This window comes from Marmota marmota, unplaced genomic scaffold, assembly GCF_001458135.2.
Source record: "Marmota marmota marmota unplaced genomic scaffold, marMar, whole genome shotgun sequence".
NCBI classification, from domain to species: domain Eukaryota; kingdom Metazoa; phylum Chordata; class Mammalia; order Rodentia; family Sciuridae; genus Marmota; species Marmota marmota.
In genome coordinates, this window is record NW_026000240.1 from 21,086,667 (window position 1) to 21,094,101 (window position 7,435).

At 39.5% G+C, this 7,435-nt stretch overlaps 1 protein-coding gene across 2 annotated transcripts in view; it reads left to right on the plus strand.

Annotated features, from left to right (window-relative positions):
• The window catches only part of Slc9a9 (solute carrier family 9 member A9), a 536,631-nt gene that overhangs the window by 259,799 nt on the left and 269,397 nt on the right, over window positions 1-7,435 (plus strand). The gene's annotated exons all lie outside the window — the stretch shown is intronic.

Genomic DNA, 7,435 nt, shown 5'->3' on the forward strand with positions numbered 1-7,435 from the left:
AACCCCTCAAGTCTGCATTTAATGTCAAAGAAAATCATGCTCCATGTGACAGACATTTATTTTTCTGCTTCTGAATCTGAAGGCTTCATCACCTTTTAATGAGAAAAGAACTGTGGGTTGTTATCAGCAGCAGAGACCCCAGGTGAGAATAGTCTTTGAATAGAGTATTTGCATATAAGAAGAAAATGGCCCTGCCACTAATCAATCCATATAGATACCTACTTGAATATGAGGATCAAAGTCAAATCTCTCCCCATTCTCTTTTTAAAACAAATAACATTTCTTGTAATAGAGATTAATTCCTTTTTTTAATTGGTTGTTCAAAACATTACAAAGCTCATGACATATCATCTTTCATACATTTGATTCAAGTGGGTTATGAACTCCCGTTTTTACCCCAAATACAAGTTGCAGAATCACATCGGTTACACATCCACATTGACAAGCCTGCAGATGATCACCCGGTGTTTCCTGGGCACTGTTATGGGTTGGGGAAGTGGGAAAATGAAGTTTGTGGACTTTCCCTTGAGGAAAACTGGTCAAGAGGGAGACCCAGGGTAAGCAAGATGACAGAAAGTCAGTGTGAATCTGTGGGGTCTTATGCAATTCTTTCATCAGTTTATACAGATCTTGATGCAGTGTAAAAATGAAACCACTCATATCATAGACATTTAAAATTAGAAGGTGCTTAGAAGTTATCTACCATAGCATTTGCCATAATTTCTTGACACTAACTGGGGAAAAAATAAAATACAATAGGTTTATCATGCACCATATGCGTATATATTTATTTTTATTTATTAACCATAGCATAATTATATTAGAATATACAAAAGTGCTGATTAAAATTGTGAATTTCTCATATTTTCTACCATCCTTCAGTGGATTGTCTCACATGCCCCAATTTGAAGACCATTACTGCTAACCACCTTTTCAACTCAGGACAAAACATTGTTCAGGCAATGGATTTAAATGAGATGTGGCATACACTTATTTGAGTATCTGAACTATGATGAGTTAGATCCTGGCTCTCCTGACTTCTTATGTGCTACATTTATTTTCTTACATAATTTACCACCACACATTGAACCTTGATTGTATAAGCAAGTAAATAGATATACACAATATGCTCTCTGAGAGGGTCAGGAAGTAAGAATCATGGAAAACTGTGAAAATAGAACTTGTATTGTCCTCTGAAAATTGATGTCTCTGAAAATAATTTACTTACCAATAGGATCATTATTTTTCCCAAATGATTATAGACCTCCTTATGCTATTTCCTAAATTTCTTTCCTTGCCAATTAAGCTGATTTGTGTGCTTCTTTGTGGTTTCTCAAAACAGTTCTTTCAGCTAGTGTCAAAAGTGTTGGTTATAGTTTTGTTCAAAATTTCAGAAATAAGCACTTGGAGCCAATCCTTTGGGGATCTTGTCCATCAGTAAAACCTCACTGGACAGATGCTAAAAGGCAGTCTGTGTACAAACATGAGTCAGATGTTCCTATTTTCTCTGATTTCTTTCAGAGTCTCTTATTTATTTCAGGTTCCAATTTTTTAGCATGTTCTACTCCACGTGAACATGAATGTAGGTACGTGACTCTATTCATTACTGCCATAGGACCCCATAAATACAACTTCAATCCAAGATCTTACTCATGCAATGTACCAATCGCATTGAATGGTGCTTGTCTATCTAGCAGAGATGGAAACCGAATAATCATATTTTATTTTTGTTGAAAAAGAACATGAAGAACTGTTTTGCCAGTAGAGAACAGACAGAGTAGATTTTTCATGTGTCTAATTTTTATGAATACTAGAACTAATAGAACATGCAAGATACTTTAGAAATTTATAACAATGTTTGACAATTAACCTTAGCTGATTCTCCCTAGTTTTGTATTTAGAAATGTTATAGTTGATTGATTCGATATGTATTTATTTCCCATCTATAATAGATTCAAATCCAAAGTGGGATAGTAGAGCATGTTTCCCAGACACTCACCACTGTCCCCCACCTCTCTCCCCCTGTTCCTGAACCTGCACCCCCAATTTTTTTTCCTCATGTTTCAAGACTCAAATGTCTTTGTGTCCTTCAATATGACTGTATTAAGAATAATTAATTTTAAAATGCCCATTGGATACATTTATTTAGCTATTTTTTTTTAATTTCTAATCTTATAACACTTTGATCAAAAGATAAAAACAATTTATAACCTCACAATCACAGGCTGTGATTTGTTTGCTTTTAAAAAATTTGTTTTTGGAAAGAGAAAAATTCTTGAACTATTTGTTGGCAAAATATATCATTAATTGTATTCCATGCAAGTAATTTCTTTCACATTCTAGTATTGCTGACTGAGATCAAAAGGAAATAATTTAAAAGTAAAGAAAAAAGAAATCAAATAAAAAAGGAAAAAGAAAAAGAAAGAAAAAAGTTTAAGCCTCTTAAATGTCCTGGATGATAATTGTTCTCTGAAACTAAAATTATTTCATAGAACTATGTCAATTCTGGAAAGCCAGAGAAAGAAGGACAGAGAACAAAACACAAGGATATAACTTTAAAACATTTTTAAAATATATGTTTAGTTATAGATGGACATGATACCTTTCTTTTATTTGTTTATTTTTTATGTGGTGCTGAGAAATGAATCCAGTGCCTTGCAAGTGCTAGGTGAGTGTTCTACCACTGAGCTACAGCCCCAGCCCAACATTTTAAAGTTATCAAAATACACTTATTTGACAAGGAAAGGGGGTAACAATTACTGTGTCTCTCCTTTGTAGCTGTTCTCTAATTATCCCCAAATGCTAAGGAGATGAGAATAAGGTGAAAGTCTCTTTTCAGGACTGTGCAAGGTCAAGGCCCAGCCACTGCAAGGGTGAGTTGAGACTCATTACTATATTTGGTCAAAGACGTGCCCCTTGAAGTTCTGCCCGGGGACCAGAAGCATGAATGTCTCCTGAGAATGTGCCCATGAACAAATGTGAGCTCTGCCCCATCTCCTGAAGCAGAATCTGCCTTTGAATGAGACTCCAGGTGACTTGGTGACTTAGTGATTTGGATATATACTGACATTGTGGCAGTTCCGGTAGAGTTCAGAAATCTCTCTTGCCTGGTACAGATTGTTGGGCCACAGTTGAGCTTCCATGGCACTGAGAGAAGCCAGTCCAAGCCCCAGGACTAGAGAGGCAAAGGAAAGCCAGCCGGGGAGCTCCTAAAAGGGAATTGTGAGGCTGGGATCCAGACCTCTGAGGACACTGCCTGGCTGTGGCTGCTTTCTCTGAGGGGTGCCATTAAGGCTGGACTAGATGTGCAGGAACATACAAAAACAAAATCAGAAAAATCAGAGGCTGGATCTGCCTGTCAGCACCATGGCGAAGACCCACGGCTAAGGTGCAGCTGACAAAGAGCAGGCACAGAGGCAAAGTGAGTCCTTCTCTGCTCCAGGGTGCTAGTCTCCCTCCAGGGCTGCACAATGGCAGAGCCCAGCCACACTGGCTAAGGAGAATGTGGTTTGTAGAGCTCCAGTGCCAGGGTCAGAGCCAAGAAAGAAGGGTGAGTTTGGAGCTCAGAGCTTGAATAGATGACTGGCACAGAGAGCACCTGGCCCCTTCCTTTTCTTTCTTATATGTAACTGTCTGAGATCCAGGACATTTAAGAGAGTCATCCAGATGCCCACATAACAGTAGCACTAGTAGTACTAGGCATGGGTATGTAAGAACATAATGACAGTGGAAGTGACATTCTAGCAGGGTGCAGTGGTGCATGCCTGTAATCCCAGCAACTTGAGAGGCTGAGGCAGGAGGATCACAAGTTTGAGGCTAGTCTCAGCAACTTAGCCAGACTTTGTCTTGAAATAAAAAATAAAAAGGATTGGGGATGTGGCTTAGTGGTTAAGCACCCCTGGGTTCAATCACCCCCTGAAAAAGAACATCCCAAAGACAGAAAACTGTCACCTTTCAATTTGTTTCTGTGGCAGAGAGTTTTATAGATGCAGTAGTCCTCTTTGTCCACAGAAGGTTTGTCTCAAGACCCCCAGTCTATGCCTGAAACCATGAAGAGTGCCAAACCCTGTGTATATCCATCTTTTCATATGATAAAGTCCAATTCAAAAATTAGAAACAGTAAGATATTAGCAATAACTAACAATAAAGCAGAAGAATTCAAACAATATATTAGACTAGAAATGATTTAACACCTATGGGTTGTTATTTCTAGAAATTTCCATTTAGTATTTCCAGGCTTCTGTTGATTGTGGGTAACTGAAACCCCAGAAAGTGGAACTGCAGATAAGGAGGGACCACTGTCACAGGGGTATTTAGATGAGACATTTCCAAAATGTGTTTGCACTTGTGAAAGTCATACTAATTATAGTAATTTGTGTGATTTAATTAATTACCAAGCTATAAAATTATGATTACATATGCTAATCCTAAGGGTCAGATCCACTTGGTGGCTTTGTTTTTCTTGTGATACTCAGCCTCTGGTCACACAGGGCTCACTCCTCATGGTTTGTTGTTTGCATGATGCACACATAGACATAAGACCCCAGAAGTGTTTAGCCAGAACATTTCTCCATACTGTTCTACTAGAAGTAAGGAAAGAAAAACAAATGGGGCAACTGAGGGAAAACCTCCTCAAATGACAAGCCTGGTCAGCGCTGATATGTCATCTTCATCATCAGATCTTTGACCCCATCCCCGGGAAATCCAAAATGATGTTTTTCTGATGGCTTGAGATGGCCTTTAAAGTTTCACAGATGGTCTAATATAGGCAGGAAAGCACAGAGAGTCTGTGGAACGTTGAATCTCGGCTCTGCCACTTCCAAGGTGACCTTGAGTAGATTACATCAGTGTCTTTCTCATTTAAGAGCAAAGGAAAACTTTCATTTGTGTGTTGGACAGGTACTCCTGGAGCGCCTACCATGTGCCTGGTACCGTTCTCAGGCTTAGGGAATCCCTCTATCCTTAATGAGATCTGTATTTCAGTGCAGGAAGGCAAACAGTAAACACAGAAACAGAGACCATATTAGGTGGCGGTAAATAATATGGGGAAACAGCAGGATAGGTGACTAGGGAACCATGAGGAGTCATTTGTACAGAGTGAATAGAGAAGCTTGCCTGAGAACATAACATCTGAGGGGACACTGTGGAGGACAGCCTTCCACCTACTGGGACCTGGGAGAGCAGCAGCTCTATGATGGAACAAGCTGGCGAAGATAGTGCCAGGCTGGGAGCGTGGTAAGAGATGGGCCCGGGAATTACAGAGAGGGGAGAATAGTGCCTGCCCAGATCCTGGGAAAACATGGCAAAGATTTGAGCCAAGGGCTGACATGATCCAAATATTTCTGGGTGACGAATAGAACCAACTGGAGAAGGCAGGGAGTCTAGTTAAGAAGATATTTCCATAATCCAGGCCAAAAATGATGGCAGCTTAGAAAAGGATGTTAAGGGTTTGAGGTGTTGAAAGGCGGCTGAGCTCAGAGTAAATGTGAGAGGACAGGCCAACAAAATTGCTGACTCACCGTGAGAGGAGAAGTGAAGGGTGGTCCCACAGTTGTGGCCTGAGCGGCAAGGGCTGTGCCCAAGGTCGTGGGAGGGGCTGGTTAATCATGGTAAACCTGTTGTGAGATGATAAAGTTAGGCAGTGATTAAGAAGATGAGATTATGGCACTGGCTGGTAAATGGATGGAACTGGAGAATATCATGCTAAGTGAAATAAGCCAGTCCCTAAAAACCAAAGGTCAAATGTTCTCTCTGATGCTGACATACAACAAGGCAGGGGAAGATTAGAAGATCATTGGATTAGACAAAGGGAAATGAAGGGAAGGGGTGACCTCACATCATGTTCAACCACAAGAATGGGATCCTAACTAGAATGGGTTGCACCCCATGTACGCATAATATGTCAGAATACACCCTACTGTCATGTGTATCTATAAACAAAAAAAAAGAAAAGAAAAGAAAAAGGAAGATGTAAATGCAGCCAGCCTAGTTCAGCCCACAGTACCTATTCAGCCCTCCTCTTCCCTCTGCAACTCTGGTGATCCCTTCTTTCATTTTTTTAAGGTTTTTATTTTGTTCACTTTAGTTATACGTAATAGTAGAACGCATTTTGACACACTATACATACATGGAGTATAACTTCACATTCTTGTGGTTGTACATGATGTGGAATTATACTGGTTGTGTATTCATAGATGAACACAGGAAAGTGATGTCTGATTCATTCTACTGTCTTTCCCATTCCCCATACCTCCTCCCTTTCCCTGCCCCAGTCCAATCTGGTGAACCTCCACTACCCCCACAATCCTACCTATTGTGAGTCAGCATCTGCATATCAGAGAGAACATTCATCCTTATTCTCAGATCTCAGAACAAAGTTACTCTTACTCACCACCCTGCAAACCTGCCCTTGCATTCTCTACCTCTTCACAGATCAATATGTAGTCAAAACAGTTCCGCAGCAGTGAGAAGGTCAGCAACCCTCATCTAGAAGACTTTGAACACATTTGACAGAGGTAGATAAATTACATTTTAAAACAAAGGGAAACATTTGCTATCAAAACAAGGCACATGGTCATCCTCCTAGTCCCTTAAAGTATTTAAAGTGCTTCAATACCCCCCAAAGTTTCCCCAGTATTTTTTAATAGAAATTCTGTGAAGAGGGAAATATAATATTTTATAAGATTTTTTTCCTTAGAATTTATGAAGAGATGCTAAGAAACTGAAATCTCTAGAAATGTTTACTGAATATGTATTTCCTACTTATTTTTATTATTTTATCTAAAATTTGGAAGCATGGTATTAGGAGCAAATAAGTAATGTAAATGTCTATGTGTTTGTATTATGTAAATATGTCTTAGCAATATTTTATCCAATGCTGACTTGGAAAAATAACCAACATGTAAATAGATGCATACAGTTTACATATAAAAAAGATAAGCTCAGTTCTTGAAAATTCTTTATTGCAGATTCATTTGAAATGTCAGTACTCACTTCACACATCTCTGTGCTCTTAAGAATCATCAGCATTTAATTTATGAGTGTTTTTAGATGGAAAGATTCCGCTGTTTAAAATTAAATCCAATCCCCTTGGTCTGAGTTGAGGAATACTTGCTTCTTGCATCTTTTCCAAAGCCCTCTTCTAGGCCCAATTTCCCATCATTAATCTAATCTTGAATCCAAAAGGGAACATTGCTTCCACCACTTCCCCAATCCAGCCCAGGGGAAAAAACAGAGTAACAATTCCTGGGACAAATCACATATTTGTCTCATCACTGCTAACCCTGTGTACCCAAGAACCATCTAGTGCACACTGTCTTCTACAGTATTAAAAGCTGAGTAGAATGCAGTAGAATGCTAGCTGATGGCCCACTGCTGCTGGGGACATAAAAACAACCAGCTTACTTTCAAGGAGTGTGGGTCTTGCGGGGGGGGG